At 39.1% G+C, this 22,090-nt stretch overlaps 1 pseudogene across 1 annotated transcript; it reads right to left on the bottom strand.

Moving 5' to 3' along the window:
- Window positions 1–537: 537 nt before the first annotated feature.
- LOC143549560 (splicing factor-like protein 1 pseudogene) lies at window positions 538–5,231 on the bottom strand (annotated as a pseudogene). Its single transcript, XR_013138154.1, has 2 exons — window positions 3,169–5,231; window positions 538–718 (listed from the first exon to the last, which is right to left on the bottom strand). The product of XR_013138154.1 is annotated as a splicing factor-like protein 1 pseudogene (transcript).
- Window positions 5,232–22,090: the final 16,859 nt, after the last annotated feature.

Below are 22,090 nucleotides of genomic sequence, written 5' to 3'. Positions count from 1 at the left end.
TCCGAGTTTCCCCCTATTTCACCACACGAGAAAATGTTAGAATAGAAGATGTAACAAAAGCACAACTTTGATCATCATTTCCACCAAAGACGAGTAGCCACCTGCCCGACATAAGCAGACCTGATCCTGTTGGTTAGTAGGGCACCTACGAATGTAAGTTTGCAGGTAACGCGTTCTCATAGTTACCAAAATAATTACCTGGCAGTTTCAATAAGACAAAACACTCCCGGAAATCATTGCCATCAGCCATTGACGAAGTACACCCTAAAACGGACACCAACAACCAATTTCATTATAAGTTAGATATGCATTATGCAATACTTGAAGATTCATCGACACATAGTGTCATCCAAGATCACCCTCCACAATTTACGTCTGCAGATATAAACATCATGTCCATACCATTCAAGAGTATAACACATCACAAAGAACATATAACGGTGACAAAATAACAAGTTATAAGCAGTAGCGCCATGACACGAAAGATAAAACATTAGTAGTAAAAACTGAAAAAGGGTAAAAGTTCAAAGTGTTAAAAATAATATTGGCCAGAGGATTCCAGCAAGCCACCACATTATGCATACATCCCGGGCTGCAAATTTCACTAATAAAAGCTTTCTGCAATTGTTACAACATGACTGCAAGATAAAAGATGTGAGTGAATCTGAACTTCCAACAAGTTGAGGTAAGCAAATTAGAGCTCCGATAAACCACCAGCCTGCCAAATATTATAAAAGCATAAACAACAAAAAGATTATCAACTAAGGGATATCATCGTGTGCAATCGCATCTCAAAGTCAGTGGCATATATCATTATAAACAAATTTACAAGCAGCATGCATGTATCAAGGACAAAGTCAATCCTAACAAGTATGTAATGCTTTTAAAGTTTTTATTAAGATGAGTGAATTGCGGTTTTCGTCGTGCAGTAGTTTCAAATTTGCGATTTTCGTCCCTGTGGTTTCATTTCACTTGCAATAAACCCGGCCCCACTAACCCCGTTAAGTCTGGTCGTTAAACCCATCAGCGTGCCCCTCACATGAGAGGCAGTTTTGTCCTTTTTTTTTCCAAAATACACCCCAGCCCCTCACGTGAGGGGCTTGCGAATTACGGTTGGGGTTTATTTGGGGAGAAAAGGGAGAAAACTACCCCTCACGTGAGGGGCATGCTGATGGGTTTAACGACAGACTTAACGGGGTTAGTGGGGTTGGGTTTAATTGCAAATGAAATGTAACCATAGAGACTAAAATTGCAAAGAGAAGCAGCTTGTGTTCAAAATATCCCAACTTACAAAAAAAAAAGAGAAAAAATAACTTACTTCTTAACTTTTCATAACCCCCCCCCCCCACCCCCACCCACCCCAAAACCGTAGATAAATAAAAGGCACAAAAGCATAACAAATGACCGAGAGAAAATAAAAGAACATAAAAATCATTACCACTCTCCAAATATAATATAGAAAACCAAATGCAATGATCCTTAAAGCATCAAAAAATATAAAAACTTCAAAAAACCTTCTAAAATCATCCGATATAATGATCCAATATAACAAGTAAACAACTGCAGAATTGAACGGGTTAAATACAACATTAATTCTACCCAGGATCACATAAAGGTAAAAAAGATAAACGAAACAAGATCCGTTTAAGCTATGCGCCAAGCACAAGCCGGGCACCTAACTGATAAGCAAGAGATGATATCATTCAAGGTCCTTACTTTCCTAGTGGGCAATATAGCCGACTTAGCAATGACAGATAAACACAGCTGAATAACTATATTATATTCTAGTCCTCAAGGTAAATGGCCACACCCAAAACAAAACCTATTTGAGTATATATCTTTTATAGTGGCACGGCATTGCGGTGAGAAGACAATAGTCATTAATGAGTACCAAAACTAATAGGTCAAACATAGTTATCAAATGCGCTAGGTGCACTCAAGGCGCATAGGCCTCGCCTAGGGCCTAGGCGTAAGGCACAAAAAAAGCGAGGGCCTGAAGAAAAAAAAGCGCACTTGAATAAAAAATTAAAAATATATTTATGAAAAATAATACTATTCTTCAAATAAAATAAACAAAAGCTATTATATACAATTAATATCATCGAATTAGTACCAAAAGTTCTAAAATAGTCAAGATTCAAATGTAATTCACTAATTCCAGAACTTGAATAACAAAAAGTATCAATACAATGCCTTTGACCTCTCCTTCCTAGATCTAAGTTTTAATAGCACCCCTTGCGTTTCTTTCGCTTGGCTTCTGTCTTCTCGTTTCTTGGCATAGACAATGCCGAAGCGCTCGCCTAGGAACTAGACACACATTTATTGAGCCTCACCTGAGAAATGGGCCTAGGTGCAAGAAGCGAGGGCTTTTAATAACTACGGGTCAAATGCAACTCAAAATTTCTACTACATATTAACATCATCATCATCGTACTCAGTATATCCCACCAATAGCAAAGCTATGGTAGGGTCTGAGGAGGGTAAGATGTAGGCAGCCTTACCTCTACCCCATAGGGATAGAGAGGCTGCTTCCGGTGAGACCCCCGGCTCGATAGTAGTTTTGCATCAAGCCTTAGACATAAGGCACATAGCACTCAATCATCGGGACACCGGCTGATCGGTGCATGTACCCTTATCTTTCAGCTATCAACGCCACTACATGATGCCTGATTAACCGTCCGTCACTTTTAACGTTATTTTCACGAGATTAGTAAAATAACGTCAAAATTAGTGCAATTTCACTTTTGCCCACCCTAGGGTTCACACATATATACGTCATATGTGCGCACCGCAAACAGGGCTATTCTACTACATATTAACGAATGGTACAAAACTAATATACATGAACCCCTCCATTTTGATAATCCATGAACGATAATTAGTAATTACTATCGTATGGCTATATGTTTAAAGTTCATGACAAGCCCAAAAGCAGAGCTAATCATGCATACAGAACACAGTTCTGAAAAGCTTTGGATCCATGGGAAATCCCACCCGAGCCGATGACCTGCATATTTAGATAAACCCACAAGATCACCAGGCAGATCGACAAACCCTTACCCGACTCAATGACCACCTTAGCGCTTACTACTCAAGAACTTAACTCAAACTTACATCCTAACCATACAATGTAAACAAGCGGGTAAGGTAAAAAAACGCGATGCATACTTACAGTCAAAGCATATGTAGAACCAAGTCACCAACATCGAATCGCCTCATTTCATCTCAGCCAAAAACTTCTCATACTCCGACTCTGCACCATACGCAGCTTGTTGAGTTTGCTGATCATTCGCAGGCGGATTTGTAGACCATGGCGCCCGTGCAAAACTCGGCTGCTCAGTCGCAGGCGGTGGGGGCGGAGGAGGTACACTGTAATACGAAGAGTAACTCACCGAAACCGAAGGATACGCACTTTGAGCATTCGGTGTTGCCCCAACCATAGAATTCCCATAAACATTACTAGAAGCCGATAGTTCAGACGCGCTATTCTGCGAATGTAATCCACTGGTCTGAGGTTGATACTGAACACCATAAGCTGGCACGTGCTGAGTTTGAAAACTCGAATACACGCTCGATCCAGGTGGAGGCGGTGGAGCATAAGAACCATAAGACGGCGGCGGTGGCGGTTGTGGGCCCCAAGGAACCGGCACACTATAGCTCCCAGGAGGTCCACCACTCCCAACGGGCCCACCGGATGTCATCTGCTGAGCTGGATATCCACTCGCACCACCATAAGTCGAAACCAAAACATTTGCAGGAACAGCCGGAGGACCAGGTGGCACCGCAGGCTGCGGTAGCTTTCCCGCAACCCTAACCGCAATCATTCTTCCATCTAACCGATAACCGTTCATACTAGCAATCGCTTGGTTCGCCTGAGACACATCAGAATACTTCACAAAGCCGTAACCTTTACTCACCCCGGTCATCTTATCTTTAATCACCTTCGCCATTACTATCTCACCAAACGGAGAAAACATTCTAATCAACGCATCATCTTCAAACGTCGGCGGAAGGTACCCGATATACAAATTCGTATCATCAATCTCTTTACCTATTCCAATTTTCGCTACATTACTTCCAAGACCGGGATGTGCAGACACAGACAAAGACACACTAGTATTACCAATTCCATATAAACTATTACCACTAGAATTACCAGTTATCGCCAACGGCACGCTTTGCTTCGTAACACCTTCCGGAAGCGTCCCGCCAAGCTCCGACAAAAAACTCTGATACTCATCATCCATCTTCTTCCCAGAAGCCCCTTTAACCGGACAATCAATCGTCGGGTGGCCCCCATCCCCACAAATTTTACACAAAACCTCACTTTTAAACGTCGACAGCCTCGCCGGACACGCAAACTGCCGATGCCCGGGCTCCCCACACAACCGACAATACTCATCATCCCGAATCGTCCCATTCAACGCCGCAAGCTCCCGAAGCTGCTGCCGTTTATGATCATTCAACCCCTCGTCCACCGGATGCAATAACTTCTCCACCATCCCCGCCGCAGCATCCAACCCTTCCTGCGTCTCGGCCTCCACCAAAACATGCAAATCCTCGTTCTCCGACGGGTCGTACTTCAAATCCCGCTTCTGCCCGAACCGCCCTTCCTTCACCGACCCCTTCCCCCGAATCACGATTTTCGCACCCGTCTCCTTCTCCATCCGTTTCTGTGTGTTCCCCCTCGGCCCGATAATAAGTCCTATAAAATTATAACCCGGGTACTCCTTCATCGGGATATAGAGCTTCTTCTGAATCTTCGGCGGGCGATAATCCGCAGGCGGCTTGAACCCGGGGTTTCGTTTAATAATCTGTGAAATAATCTGTTGTCTCTCATTATTAAGCCTCTCACGGGCTCTAAACTCTCTAGTATTAACCCTAGTGCCTAAATTATCATAAACCGGGTCGGGTGAAGGGGACCGGGTACCTTCGGGTCGGTCGTCTAGCAGTTGACCCGACTGTAGGATTCTGTTGATCTCCATAAGCCTGGCGTTGAGGGTTTGGATCTCGGGGTCTATGTCGATGAAGTCTTTCATGAAATCGGGTAATTGGAAGGTGGGTTTCGGGTCGTCGTCGGCCCAACGGGATTTGCGTTTCTTGACGGCGGCGTCTGGGGGCGGTGGGTCCCACCGGGTGCGTCTTCGGCGGGTGGGTGTGGTGTCGGAGTTGGGATCGGACGATGGTGGTGGTGGTGGTGGAGGTAGGGTTTCAGAGGGAAGAGAATCCATGGTGGAATAAGATTTGATCTGGCGGCTGTGAGAGAATGGATGAGAATTTAATATGTGTGTATTTATATAATAATAATAATAATAATAATAATAATAGGATTTTGAAAAACTGTTTGAAACTAAACAAACTTAGTTAAACCGACTAAAGTTGGCCGGTCTATGCCAAAGGTTGGAAATAGAGGGGGCATAAATCGGGTTTTTCAAATACTTGGTTTCAGGTATGGAACTGGGTTTCAGTATGACGGGGTATTGGCAATAGCCCGGACGAGTTTGGGTCTAGTTATTGTCTTTAAAAACCATACCCTATACACTTGGTTTAGATCGGTTATAGAACATGGTATTCTAAAAGCGAGTATTTGAATACCCTATCTCTGGGTAATGAAAAAAATTATATTTTCGGGTTTTTATAGCTTTTTTCAGGATATTTTCGGGTACAAATGGCTACACTTTTTGGGGTAATTTTCGATAATTTTTTAGGTAATTTTTGGGTGTAGATCAGGTACTTGAAAACCTGATTTTGGATATTGGAAAAACCCGGTTCCGGTTTTTGGGTATTACCAGGTACAAATCAGGTTCGGTCACGGGTACGAGTTTTGGTACTGAAATGTGACCCCATCCGTCCCCTACGAGTAGGGTCGGGTACGGGTTCGAGTAGTAAAGTCAAGTTCTTCCGGGGTTTTTTTCTCAGGACCGGTTCAGGCTTCAGGCTTTTTGTGCACCTCTAGTTGGAAATAATGTTACGGGTTGGTTCAAAGCTTGTGCGACCGTGTATAAACCATGGGAGCTGTTGATTATGCATCCACCTCAAAACTGATACACCCTTTATAGTTTATGTTGTTCATATAACTTTCCCCATACTATCTGTAACAACTTTTTTGGAATGCGTGTTTGACCAGACTTGTATACGAGTCATATGACTATAAGATTTGTTGTTTGTATGGTAAGGTTATATGACTTGTATAAACGGGGTAATTATTTGGTCTATACAGAGACTTTCACGGGTTCATGTGATGGATATTATTTGATACGATGCAACATATTGCTAATTATTTGATATGATACAAGATTCAGCTAATTATTTGACATGATATGAAATTCTAACGAAACAAATATGTAGGACTATATTGTTTTTTTATTTTGTTCGTAAAACTATAGTTTTCTCTAACTAATTAAAGTAATTGTAGTGTCAAATTGAAAATTAATTAAAAAAAATATGAGCTTTCTAACGGTGACTGTTAAGAATGTGTTGGTGAATTGCATATATACTACTCGTATAACCTAATAGTGTATATGATAAATCAAATGGGCCTCGTATGGCGTCATACTACTCGTATGGATCTAACTCATATATTCAGTTGTATATGGTCTAATACTACTCATACCGGGCCAACTAATATAGTCCATGTTGTATAACGTGGTCAACGGGGTTTGATACAAAAACTACCACCTATACGAGTCGTATGAACCTATGCAACTTGTACAAGTGGGGTCAAGCATCTAGATAGCAAGATAGGCGTTCGAATAGCCTAAACAAAACCAACCAAAATTAGTAGTGCTCAGTTAATCAAATTTTGAGTGACTCGAGTTATTCAAATTGGGTTATTTGAATTTTGAAATTAAATTCGAATTTGATTTGAGATAGATTCGAAAGACCAATTGGAATTCGAAATTCAAATTCGGGTCGATTCCATTCGAACTAGCAAAATAAATAGCCAATATGAAACCAGGGTCATCTATAGGGAAAACGAAATGAAGCCAGGGTTTTAAACTCTCACCTCATAAGGCCTCCAATTTTCAAAACAAAACTTATAATTATACATTTGTAATTTGAGATTTAGACAAGTGTGTGTGGTTTGAGCACCGTTTAAACTGAATTAGGTCTCGGAAGGTGTGATGAATTGCATTACTTATGTATTTGAAAAAAATGATGGCAACATCTTGATTTATTTGGAGCGAAAGCAAGATAACTTTTTTACACCATGGCCTCACTTTTATATATCATTTTAGGCCACTAAGGAGATTGAGCCGGCCCTGAATGAAATTTAAATCTCTCATATTAAAGCATTCACACCCCTTGTGGATTACTACGAATGGAGATTAGGTTGAGTATGTTATGTGGGTGTTGTAGAGGTGCACAAAAAACAAAACTCGGAAAAAATCGGAACCGGGTTTTATACCCAGGTTTTTAATACTTGAACATATACCCGACCCTACTTGTAGGGTACGGATAGGGTATACATTTTGGTACTAAAACCCGTATCCGAAACCAGACCCAATTTGTACCCAATATTACCCGAAAACCGGAACCGGGTTTTCCCAATACCCGAAACCGGGTTTCTCAAATACTCGATCTATGCGAGATGCATAGGGTATGGTTTTTAGAGACAATACACGGACCCGAACCCGAAACGGGTATTGCCGCTACCCGATTTTCAATACCCGGTCATACCTGAACCGGTTCCATATCCGGAAAAGGGTATTTGAAAAACCTAAGTTGTGCACCTCTAGATGTTTGTTTATAAATTTATTTATTTATTTATTTTTTGTAAATATAATGCTTGATACTTCACTAATGGTAGTTTTACGCTCTTAAATGTTGATTTATAAAACAATCTTAAATGTATGAACTGAAATTGCCCAAGAAGAAGCCCAACAATCGGCCTAAAAGCTGACTGTGTTTCCGACGTAGCCTAAAACTAAAACCAACAAAAGTGGATCATTTGACCTTTTATCATCAACCCAAATTTACTCTCTCATGCATGTATGTTTGCGACATATTAGGGCCACTTCTAAGTGTTAAAGAGATTTTGTCTATGTTACATAGCTACCAATCTCAGAATTTAGGGGATTTGGTAGATTTTATCTCTATTACTGGATCACAATGCTCTAATTTCAAGTTTTTGAAGGAAGCCTGAAATACGAAAAAACATATTTAATATCTAGACAAGTTATATTAGCGAGGTGATCAGACACGCCAACTTAAGCACTAACCAATGCTATTTATTCTTCTACCGCCAAGCACTCATGTGCACTTGTAGAGTAATCGAGATACCATGATGTTGGTTGTTTCATTATGTCCCCTAAACTTACAAAGTCTCAATACCAACATTCCTTCGTATAGGTCACTTCAATATTTTCAATCTTTTGCTCCAATATTTCTATCTTTATGATATAATTAAGGTTGTAGTAATCGCTAGCCTGCCAGTGGAGTGGGTGCTAGCGTTTAATCACCCTTGAAATTAATTGGGATTAACTTTGATTAATAGGTGACTGGATTTTTACAATCATAGCTATAACTAAGGTCATTATTAATGTTGCATACATTTAGCAATTTTCAATTCTCACTTTCAACTTTTTTCAACAATACTTGAAAAAATATAATTGTACAACACAACCACGCAACCCTCATTATCAAAACTTTATGTTTTCAAATCCTACCCTATACTCGTAGCCCTAACGATCAATACTTTCTTCAAGTCAGCATATCATCATTGCGTATCATTACGGTTTAAATGTTTAGGATCCTATGATAGAAAAATTGGCTTGTGACTGTCTTGTTTTAAATGTTTTGGATCCTATGACGGAACGAGTGACTATCAGCTAAAACTAAGCACATGTGATACGACTGAACGTTTGTAAAGACAAACATCATATCAACCTATGCAATTTTGTTGGTTTATAAGAACACTCATTATTGCAATGGAGATGGTGATGATAGAATTATTTTGTGATGGTCCAAAAAGAGGGGTCATATATGTTGTTTGGTACATTGGGCACATGCCTATGTGTGGATAGGAAAATGGTAAAATGGTCCTCTTTTGTATCTAAGAGTTCTTTAAATTAATTATTGTACTTACCTTGTATACATTGAACAGATAACTGTCCTTTCCTTTTATGTCCTAATTAAAACGTTTGATTTGTAACTAGGGCTGTTCACGAGCTGAGCTAAATCGAACGAAGGCTTGCTCGTTGCTCGGCTCGTTTACAACCGAACGGCTGAAATTTGAACCGAGCGTAAATCGAACCGAGCATTTTCGATTGAACATCGAGCGATTTTCGAGCATTATTTATTTCTTTTTCACTTTAAGATTTTCAATAAGAAACAAGTTTAAAGGTTATAAATAATATATATTATGTGAACAAATTAGTAGTTTTTAAACAAATGTGTAATATGCTATAAATTTTCAAGAGAAAGAAGTTTGAAGTTGAATATAATGACCGTGTAAATAAATTTCTAGTATTGTGAAAATTTGAAGCAAACAAATGAAACTATAAAATTAACGGAATAGTGAAATTTTTAAAGGGTTAAAAAATTGTATGCTTATATTTATGTGTGTTATCTATATATTTATATATGTGTTCATATATAACTATATATAAAATAAATTAAAAATATTTGAGTCGAATTGAACAGAACAAACCCTTGCTTGTTGCTTGCCTTGTTTACAAACCGAACCGAACAGAGCGGCTCGTTTATAATCGAGCGAAAAATTGAGCTTTAGATGGCCCTATTTGTAATAAGGTGTATAGTTATTACTTATTAATTTTAGATTCAAACATGTTTTTTTTTTAAACGGTGGATTTCTTTTAATTTTTGTCGTCTGTGAGATTTATCAAGGTGGTCTATTGACAAAGATAAATTCTTAAACATCTTGATTAGAAGGATTTAGGAGGTCTTAGGTTCAAGTCCTATAAACGACAATAATTAAAAGATTCAAACATGTTTTAAATGGCCATCTTTGTATCTAGAATTCAAGTTAATTATTGTCCTTCCCATCTATACATCGAACATATACTTGCCTTTTCCCTTTATATCACAGTTAAACGTTTGGTTTGCATTAAAAGGTATAGTTATTAAATTTTTATTCAAACAAGTTTTGTTTTGTTTTGTTTTTTTTTTGGCTTGAGAGCTAAATGTATCAAAAGAAGAATTATGTGTCTAACGTATATCAATTGAGAAACTATCTATTTACCAAACACTTAATTGTCATCATTTTGAATATCAATTAATAAGAAAAGAAAAAACTCTAAAAATAACTGCATCTTTGCGAACATGCATGGTGCACCAAGATCTCAAGTTCATGCAACACGAGTTTGGAACCTGAAGAGGTAGGTCCCAGCAGAGCCCAGTTGGACCCGCAAGACTCACCTTGAAAAGGGACGTCTGCGCAGTTGAACCCGCAAGACTCCTTAACGGACGTCTGCGCGGTTGAACCCGCAAAACTTAACTAAAGGGACGTCTGCGCAGAAACCAACTGGATCAGCAGGACCCACCACGCTCAGAGACGTGACGTCCTTACGCGCAGTACGCAAGCTGTTCCCGCAGGAAACGCCTCCCAATGGTTTCCAAGTACTCCGCCTGTTCCCGCAGTTACGGATACCAGCCATCAGGGAAGGCTACCCGCGCAGCATGGCTACACGCACAAGGCTTAACTCATTAATAATTCAGTAGTCACCTGAAGAAGGAATGAGCAAGCCGGGAACAGTCCCGCACAAAGGCGGGAGGGGGAATACTCCCGCCCAAATGAGCCAGTCCGTACGATACTGAAAGATCTTTTGTACTGTACCTGACGAGGTATGGGCAAAAGATCTGACCAAAGATACGACAGCTCATTGACAACAGTATGGCGAGCAGCATGCTCTTGTACTGTATGTCACTATTAGCCGCTACCTACTCACCAACTCCTGTCATACCACGTGCATAGCCTGCAGTTGGTGGAAAAGGAATAGTACACAGCAGGCCTGGTCACTGTCAGCCGCTGCCTACCCACCAACTACCAGCATGGCACGTGCGTATGCCACAGTTGGTAGAACAGGAATATTATTCAGCCGGCTACACCTCCTTGGAAACCTACCTTCGGCTATAAATACCCCAAATGGTATGATCATCTCATCTTATCTTGTATCTTATCATATTATACCTGATATCTGCTCTAGCAATCTCTTAATATACATTTATATTTAAAGAGCAATCTAGTCTGATTCTCACGCCGGAGGGTGGTCACAAGGAGGAACCCCCCCCTTCTCAGTGACGAGCTCACGGTGTCTGTTTTGCAGGTTATCAGAAGAACCATCTTTGCCGGGTCTAACCCCTCGTGGGAAACATCTATCTAACCCCCAGGTTACCCGTAATCTGCCCGGGGTCCGATTAGTGTTTCTTCAGAACCAATTTATAGTTTTAAACCTAGTTCTGAATTCTAAAATTAGTTACCTTTCTCTTTAAAATATTGAAAAGAGTAACATGTTGTCAAAGGTGCGTGTTCTTGTATTATAGGGGCATGATTTCCAACAGTTGATATCAGAATGGGTTAAAAGAAGATTGACGATCGAGAAACGATTGAATTCTTAGATAAAACGTTGGCGATAAAAGAAGCGGACAAGAAAAAAAAAACAAAACCAGTTGTACTTGATCAAGATAAAAGAGAAGAAAGGAATGAAGCAACTACTAAAAGAATAATTTACATAAATTAATTTTATATTTAATTAAAAAATATAGTTAAGCATATTTAGTAATATCTCATATCCTAATAACAAACTTTACTTCTATTCGAAAAGATAAAGAGGTTTGAAGGTGAATATAATGATCATGTATGCTTATATTTATTTGTGTTGTTAATATATTTATAAATTTGTTTATATATAACTATATATAAAATAAACTAAATATTCAAGTTGAACCGAACCGAGCAGACCCTTGCTTGTTGCTTGCCTCATTACAAACTGAACCGAGCAGAGCGGCTCGTTTACAATCGGGCGATAAAACGAGCGAGCATTTTCCGAGCAATTTCCGAACGAGCGGCGAGCATGTTCGAACGACGAACGGTTTGGACGGCCCTGTTTGTAATAACATGTATTGTTATTATTTATTAATTTTAGATTCAAGCATGCTTTTTTTTTATTTTGAACGGTGAATTTCTTTTAATTTTGTCGTATGTGGGACTTGCCAAGGTGGTCCATTGGCAAATACAAATTCTTTAAACACCTTGGTTAGAATGATTTAGAAGGTGTTGAATTCAAGTCTCAAAACCGTCAAGGTTTAAAAGATTCAAGCATGTTTTAAATGTTCGTCTTTGTATCTAGGAGTTCTTCAAATTAATTATTGTCCTTCCCATCTATACATTGAACATATACTTGTCTTTTCCCTTTATACACAGTTAAAACGTTTGGTTTGCATTAAAAGGTATAGTTATTAAATTTTTATTTAAACAAGTTGTTTTTTCTTTTTGGTATATTGGTTTTTAATGATCCTAACTATTGTCTTTTGGTCACTATTGGTCCTAACTAATGAATTGGTTGTTAATGGTCTCAACTTTTAAAGTATTTGTTTATAACGGTCCGCGACTAACAGAATCCTAACGTTATTAATTAGTTTCAGGTTGCCGAAAACACGGTTTTGGCCTGAAAACTCAAACTCAACATTTTCGTCCCAAACATCTTGGTAACTTCGTATCAGACCTTTAGGAACTTTTTTCTAGTAAAAGCCCAATTATTGAGGTCGCCGGAAACCCTATAACCATCGTCGGAATCAATTGATGGTGCTCAAGTGGTGGTAGTTGGTTAGCGATGAGTTAATTGGCGGTGGGTGCGGTGTTCAGGTGGTGTTTTCCGACAACAAATTTGAATTTTACAGCCAAAAACGTTTTCCCGGCGACCTGAAACTAACGGCGTTAGGATTTTGTAGTCGTGGACCATTAGGAACAAATACTTTAAAAGTTGGGACCATCAGTAGCCAATTCATTAGTTGGGACCAGCAGTGACCAAAACGCAATAATCGAGATCATTAAAAACCAATAAACCTTTCTTTTTTGGTTTCAGAGCTAAATGTATCAAAAGAAGAATTATGTGTCTAACTTATATCAATCAAGAAACTATCTATTTACCTGCCACTTAATTGTCATCGTTTTGAATATCAATTAATAAGAAAATAAAAAACTCTTAAAATTACTACAAGAGAAACTACATGAGTCAATAAGTTAGGATGTCGAAAAGCAAGACAAGGTCTTTAGTCATAGACTCACAATGGCCACACACGCATGGTGAACGGGGTGCAATGTGTGAATTAGTATGGCTTAAAACCATTAAATTGTATGCGCATGCATCTTTGTGAACATGCATGAGCACCAAGATCACAAGTTCATGCAACTCGAGTTTGGAACCAATTTATCGTTTTAAACCTAGTTCAAAATTAGTTGCTTTCTCTTTAAAATATTGAAAAGAGTCGAACGGGTTGTTTAAGTTGTGTGTTCTCGTATTTGATTATAGGGGCATGATTTTCAGCAACTGATATCATAATGGGTTAAAAGAAGATTGGCGATCGAGAAACAATGGAATTTGTAGATAAAACATTGGTGACAATAGGAGCGAACAATGAAAAAAACAAAACAAGTTGTAACTTTTTTTTAATAGATGAACTTCATTAAACCACACACGAAAACCACCCACTCTCCAAGGAGGAGAGAGGGGTCCGCAATTCACATTACATCAAAAACAAATTACACCAAGAATTCCAATCGCTAACCGAAACCTTGTGTCTATTCTTATACCACAAAAAACCATACGTCTTAATATCCGCTACAACATCAACAACCTTGCATCTCTTGTTATCAAAAATATGTTCATTCCTTGCTTTCCATATTCGCTAACAAATCATGACCACGCCTTTAAGAATCTCCTTTTTCACCAACGAAATGTCCTTCGACTTATGCGACTCCACCAAATCTTTCACGTTAAACGCAAAGAAATTATGGAGCCCACACCATCTTAAAACAAGTTGTACTTTGATCATGATAAAAGGGAAGAAAGGAAAGGAAGCAACTACTAAAAGAATAATTTACATAACTTAATTTTATATCTAGTAAAAAAAATAGTCAAACATATCCCAAACATATACTAATATCTCATATCCTCAGTCATAGAGTAAGGGTTTGAAAAAATGAGATAATAACAAGCTTTACCTCTATTCCAAAAGAGTTAGACTACACCTCTTGCTCAACTAATTTTTCAATTTAAAAATTATATAACTCTAATACTAAGAACCAAACACTTTCATAAAATATGTTGAGTTGTTTGACTGAAGATATGACTCATGTATGGGTGTTCCAAATGATGATGAAATGAAATATAAATGCCAAAAGGATAATTAATGCATGTTGGAACAATTGAAAACCATTGAAGAAAAACTCTTCCGGCAGTTCGACACATGGAACAATTGGATGATAACTTCACGATATCTGGATACACTCGTCTTTCGATCCGGGAAAGCCCTTACCTAAGGTTAACGCTCGTGAACACTCGCCCTAAGGTAGGGCAGTGGGGTGAGATTAACCGGTTCAATTCAAGGATCCAACTATTGAAAACCACCTACTCACCTGGTCTCTCATCATCACTGTAGTGCATCTGAAACTAAATGCTGGGGACGAAAATCAAACCTGGGTCACATGAAACTAGAACACTAAGTCTCCCTTACCACTTCACCACCACCTCATAGACACATCCAATACTTCATTACTAGGCCTATACTCAATAATGCATTATTAGATTGTTTAATGGATTTTTTTTTTTAGATTTTTTGGTCATTTTTCATTTTTATCAGTCATTTTCAACCCAGCTCAATTTAAAAAATTCCAAACCTTCATCGAGACCATGCCCTACATGTCGGCAAGCCTTGTTTGAGGTTAGGGCCGACCCTGTGTGTGGTGTTCGAATTCAGAGGAAAAGATTGATCATCTTCTTGTGGTTTGCAAGTTTGCAAAAATGGTGTGAGATCATATCAAGAAATATTAAAACAATCAAGAAACTAATATTTTCATAGGAGCATTATAGTGTGTTTGGAAAACTAGAAATGATAAAATCTTTAATTTATTTAATAACCATCCTGTAAAACTCATGCTCCAGATTGACTGACACCGGTGGTATTTATGATAGTGAAGAGTTATATACACTATTATTTAATATTTTCTATTCATGCTGATTTATTGGTGATATATCAATATCAATAGTGTATTATATTATATAACCCTTAGATATTTGTACTGTGGTGTGGGCATAGTTTAGAGGGTGTTTTTGTTAGCTTCTAAAGCATGTTTATTTGCTTATTTACTTTTTAAAGTAAAAAAATATTTTACAAAGCTCATTTAAAAACTTTAAATTGAAACTTTTCAGAAGTGCTTTTGTTTTTCAAAAAACAAATAAGCAAGTTTTAAGGCTCACTCAAACACCCCTATAAATATTAGTGATATGCTTTGTAATTAAAATATTTTTAGCGCAAAATTGGTATCACAATAGGTTTTCTTTTTTACTTTAACTAATTACAAAACGATTTAAGTGTATAAATAAAAATACACACAACCAATTGATCTAGCAGTATGATGTTTGTTATTTTTAAATGTGAGGTGATGGGTTCAAATCCTTACAAATACATAGTTACAGAGATTTTAAATGAAAGATTTGTTTTTTTTCCTTAAAATCGACTAAAAGAAAACGACGACAAAGTATACACTGATAACAACATAATAAAAACATTCCATGTGGACAAAATATGCTACTATGGAAATTATGTAATGAAAGATACATTTCAAGTCTAATAAAGTAATCGCATAAAATACAAAGTGTTATAGACAAAATTGTTGAATATGCATATATTTTTTAAACCGTCTGGGTTTGTACTCTATCGTAGCGTAATAGTTATTGCTACAATAAAATGAACTATAGGTTAATATTATTAGCGTTAACTAGTGTAATAGTAATTATTATTTTTAGTATTAATATAGTTCAAAACTGGAGTGTAATAGTAATTATATTTTTAATGTTAACATATTTACTCTAATGCTTATTACATTTATCACGTTAAAACTTCTTGTATTTTATCATAGAACTATATGTGTATATATATCTAAACACATTTTGGAACTCTTAAATAATTGGAAAACTCTCAAAACTCTTATCAACCATTCATATTATATATTATTTTTATATATTTGATATTATTTCATGGTAGCTTCATCATTTGTTATATTTAGCTCTATGATTATACATGCATAACATGGTTTTTACACGTGTGAAAATTTTTGTAATGTAAAACTGAGATTACATACATGTAATCACAAAATTACATAACGCAAATAAACCTACCATCAAATAGTATTAAATATAAAATATATAAAAAAACATGATTGTTTGTTAGCAATTCTTATATTTTTGCCAATTTAGAGAGGGGGGGACTCATTATAGAGTTAGCGTTGGAAACTAACAAAGTTATCAATTTAGATGAAATTGATAAGACTCGTAAACCTAAAAGGCCAAATAACCTTTTGGATGAAATTGATAAAAGTGACCAATACTTATAGACGACTTTGACACTTAACTTATCTTTATATGTATTGTGATATCCACATAGGTAAAATATATGTTTCACAACGGTTAGATATTTCACCATTTGTTTCCACGTCTTAGTGTGAAACTAGCCCTTTAAGCATAAACATGCATAAAAGATATAGTTGTTTGTGTTAGAATTATCAAAAATGATATAAAATAATAAAAGTTTATAAAAAGACTTTTCGAAGGCTGTGGGGTTTTTGAATAAGGTTCAAAGGATCGTGCATAGTAATTTTTGACTCTTAATTTGGCCCTTAACACCCAAAACTTTATTTTTAATATGATTAGTTTTGCTATTTAAAAGAAGGTTGAAGCACAACTTTTTGCTTGTTTACCTGTCACTTTATTATAATCATTTGAATGGTAAATACTTCTGTATTTTATGAAGAAGAAAAAACTCTTGTTTTCTAGTGTGAAATTCACAACAAAACCATCCAAGATTTGAATATGTTTCCCTAGATCTAGCACACATAAAATTAACCTAGGAATATTTAGAGACACAACAAGACACATTTCCACGAGAAACTCATCTGGAAATTCTTGCTTCACACTTGCTCATACACGTGATTTCTCCCAGCTTTAGTTTGATATGCATTTTCCTTTATGCCCATGAGACAAAATCATAAATTTCTAGTATTGTGAAAATTTGAAGCAAACAAATGAAACTATAAAATTAACGGAATAGTGAAATTTTTAAAGGGTTAAAAAATTGTATGCTTATATTTATGTGTGTTATCTATATATTTATATATGTGTTCATATATAACTATATATAAAATAAATTAAAAATATTTGAGTCGAATTGAACAGAACAAACCCTTGCTTGTTGCTTGCCTTGTTTACAAACCGAACAGAGCGGCTCGTTTATAATCTAGCGAAAAATTGAGCTTTAGATGGCCCTATTTGTAATAAGGTGTATAGTTATTACTTATTAATTTTAGATTCAAACAAGTTTTTTTTTTAAACGGTGGATTTCTTTTAATTTTTGTCGTCTGTGAGATTTATCAAGGTGGTCTATTGACAAAGATAAATTCTTAAACATCTTGATTAGAAGGATTTAGGAGGTCTTAGGTTCAAGTCCTATAAACGACAATAATTAAAAGATTCAAACATGTTTTAAATGGCCATCTTTGTATCTAGAATTCAAGTTAATTATTGTCCTTCCCATCTATACATCGAACATATACTTGCCTTTTCCCTTTATATCACAGTTAAAACGTTTGGTTTGCATTAAAAGGTATAGTTATTAAATTTTTATTCAAACAAGTTTTGTTTTGTTTTGTTTTTTTTGGCTTGAGAGCTAAATGTATCAAAAGAAGAATTATGTGTCTAACGTATATCAATTGAGAAACTATCTATTTACCAAACACTTAATTGTCATCATTTTGAATATCAATTAATAAGAAAAGAAAAAACTCTAAAAATAACTGCATCTTTGCGAACATGCATGGTGCACCAAGATCTCAAGTTCATGCAACACGAGTTTGGAACCTGAAGAGGTAGGTCCCAGCAGAGCCCAGTTGGACCCGCAAGACTCACCTTGAAAAGGGACGTCTGCGCAGTTGAACCCGCAAGACTCCTTAACGGACGTCTGCGCGGTTGAACCCGCAAAACTTAACTAAAGGGACGTCTGCGCAGAAACCAACTGGATCAGCAGGACCCACCATGCTCAGAGACGTGACGTCCTTACACGCAGTACGCAAGCTGTTCCCGCAGGAAACGCCTCCCAATGGTTTCCAAGTACTCCGCCTGTTCCCGCAGTTACGGATACCAGCCATCAGGGAAGGCTACCCGCGCAGCATGGCTACACGCACAAGGCTTAACTCATTAATAATTCAGTAGTCACCTGAAGAAGGAATGAGCAAGCCGGGAACAGTCCCGCACAAAGGCGGGAGGGGGAATACTCCCGCCCAAATGAGCCAGTCCGTACGATACTGAAAGATCTTTTGTACTGTACCTGACGAGGTATGGGCAAAAGATCTGACCAAAGATACGACAGCTCATTGACAACAGTATGGCGAGCAGCATGCTCTTGTACTGTATGTCACTATTAGCCGCTACCTACTCACCAACTCCTGTCATACCACGTGCATAGCCTGCAGTTGGTGGAAAAGGAATAGTACACAGCAGGCCTGGTCACTGTCAGCCGCTGCCTACCCACCAACTACCAGCATGGCACGTGCGTAGGCCACAGTTGGTAGAACAGGAATATTATTCAGCCGGCTACACCTCCTTGGAAACCTACCTTCGGCTATAAATACCCCAAATGGTATGATCATCTCATCTTATCTTGTATCTTATCATATTATACCTGATATCTGCTCTAGCAATCTCTTAATATACATTTATATTTAAAGAGCAATCTAGTCTGATTCTCACGCCGGAGGGTGGTCACAAGGAGGAACCCCCCCTTCTCAGTGACGAGCTCACGGTGTCTGTTTTGCAGGTTATCAGAAGAACCATCTTTGCCGGGTCTAACCCCTCGTGGGAAACATCTATCTAACCCCCAGGTTACCCGTAATCTGCCCGGGGTCCGATTAATGTTTCTTCATTGGCGCCATCCGTGCTTAAAGCTAGAACATTTCTTTTCAGTTTTTCAAAACTTCTGGAAAGATGGTTAACGTTACTCCGGTCCCAAGGCCAACGAGTTACCAGGAAGCCCCGGTAACCACAACCCCAACTACTGGGGGGAACACCGGCGACAACACAGTATTTACGAACACTACCTCGGTTACCCAAGCCGGGGCAAGTGCAGTAAATTTTACGAACACTACCCCAGTTACCCAAGCTGGGGCAAGTGCAGTAAACCATCCCCTGGGATTCAGTAATACCCAGGCGGAAGGACAACAGACGAGACTCCCCCGCCAAACACTTGAACAAGTTAAAGCGTGGGCGGAGGCACGTCAGAAGGAATTCCAAGCTGAGTTGGATGAACGCTTGCGTTCCGTCCAACAGGCTGACGAATTTGGAAGCACTCGACAACAGCTAAACATGAGCAGTGAGTGCGAGTCCTCGGACAAGGATCGGGAGGAATCCGACACCGACGCAAACCCTCGCCTTAGGGCGAAAGGGAAGCGTAAGGAAACGGACTTCCAAACGACAAGGAATTTTGGAGAGACCTTCAAACAAAGGAACGCGGGGGGAAACCCACGTGACTTCTCCAAAACCTTCAGACCAACTGCTGCAAACGCGGGAACATCCAAGTTTGCAAGGGACATTGCGGAAGCAATCGCCCCAAAAAGTGCCAAGCAGATGCCCAACATCGGCACTTATGATGGTATATCCGACTCAGATGATCACCTGAACAGATTCATAGCGGGGGCAACCGTCAGCAACTGGACGGAACCCACGTGGTGTTATATGTTCCAGATGACACTGGTTGGAGCGGCTAGAGCGTGGTTTGACCGTTTACCGGTCCACCACATCTATGATTGGGCGGACTTCCAACACAAGTTCAGCCAACACTTCAGTCAACAGAGGAAGTATATTGAAGAACAGTGGACGATCCTCAACTGCGTTAGAGATAAGTATGAACCTTTACTAGACTTCATCACTCGCTTTAACTCGAAAAATAAGCGAAGACCTTGTTCGCGCCGCTTTCATCCAGGGCGCCGAATACCCAGAGCTTATCCGCACGTTGACGGGTAAAGATGGCATGCCATCCACATGGGATGCCATCATGACGACAGCCAAGCGCTTTGCCGAAACGGAGAAGCAACTGGGTGGGAATCTGCCCCAGACTACAAACTTCTACACGTAGAGGACCAGAGAAAACGTCCAGACCGCCTGGCAAAACAAAAGGAGGAAGCCAAGCATGTGGCAGTCAAGGGTAAACTTTGACACCTCATCCAGCTCTCGCTCCTTATTAGGCGGAAGAGGTAATACACACCCATCAAGCCGACACCCCAGGTGGACGCCTCTCACGAAAAGCGTCACGGAGATATTTGCCACTGAGAAACTCCCATGGCCAAAAGCTCCAACGGTCCGACAACGACCCGACGCGGATCAAAGTAAATACTGTGACTTCCACGGCACAAAGGGTCACACCACTGAGAAGTGTTCATCTTTAAGGGATATTATCGAAACATTCGTCAAGGAGGGCAAACTTACACACCTGGTGGCATCAATCAGGAATAGAGGGAAGAATGACAACCGATACAAAAGCAACGGATGAAAGCCCGTTGACATCAGCATTCACATGGTTCGTGGTAACATCAGAGGAAGAAAAAGACGGACGACAGAACCATGCGCATGGAAAGAAGCTGAGGTGCGTTTCCCGCGAGTGCCAGGAGGACCCAGCAAAGAAGGCCCTATCGTCATCAAAAGCCAGCTGGGGCACTACATCACTTCCCGCACTCTTGTTGACAACGGTGCCTCGTCAACAGTTATGTACAGGCAGTTCTTTGACAAGCTAGATGATGAAGACAGGGAACGCTTGGAAAGGGTCTACGCCTCGATGGAAGGGTTCTACGGCAGCACAAACACCCCTCTGGGTATCCTATCTTTCCCCGTCACTCTCACAGACGGAAAACACTCTCGCACAGAGGATGTGGACTTTGTCGTAATGAGGAAGCCACACCACACCTACGACATTCTCTTCGGGAGAGACGGGATGGCAAGATTCAATGCCGTAGTATCTTCAGTCCACGGCATGATGGGATGGCCAACAGCTGAGGGCGTGGCGATGGTCACCGGTATTCCCCAGGTATGTATCGCATCTGTCTCATCAACACCCAAACCAAAGATGGCTAAACCCACCATCACCGAACCAGAAGAATGGGCTTTTAATGGCAAATACCCCGACCAGGCGGTTACCATTGGCCCAACAATAACTGATCCTACGCGCACATTACTCAAATGCTTACTACAAAAAAACGCTGATATCTTCGCATGGAAACCAGCAGACATGACTGGTGTACCTCGAAGTAAAGCAGAACATAAGCTCAAGTGTGACCAGGCTTTTACGCCAGTCATACAAAAGCGTAGAGTAATGGGGGCGGAACAAGCTAACGCGTGTAGAACCCAAGTCAAGGAATGTAACATCCCGAAATTTCCAAAATGATATTAATTATATTACTTAATAATAAATGGAAAGTTTACTTGGGTTATCAGGAAATAAATAACAGAATAGGAGTTGGTATGAATCGGGCTAGTGTTGGGTAATGGATGCGGGTTGTGGACTTGGATTATTTAAGATGGGTTAAATGAGAATGGGATTAAAGGGATATAAATATCCCCTAAACCCAAAATATCTTCATTCTCACCCTACACCCTAAAACTCCTAACACACACATACACACACATTCTAACCGATCAAGATTCGAAGCCGAGACCCGAGATTTTGTTGATAGATCGGAGTTGGTAAGGTAAGAACAAATCCAACAAAGCTAATATTACTGAAAATGGTTAGGATTGGATGGGTTAACCGGACCCGAAACCCAAACTGCCCAAATCGGACCCCTAAAACGTCGATTTTAGGCCGATTT

The sequence above is a fragment of the Bidens hawaiensis genome, unplaced genomic scaffold, assembly GCF_021521415.1.
Source record: "Bidens hawaiensis isolate Kalapana, Puna unplaced genomic scaffold, B.hawaiensis_p1.1 tig00015640_1, whole genome shotgun sequence".
Lineage (NCBI taxonomy): Eukaryota > Viridiplantae > Streptophyta > Magnoliopsida > Asterales > Asteraceae > Bidens > Bidens hawaiensis.
The sequence above is the reverse complement of the archived record's forward strand: the minus strand, read 5'-3'. Positions and strand labels throughout refer to the sequence as shown.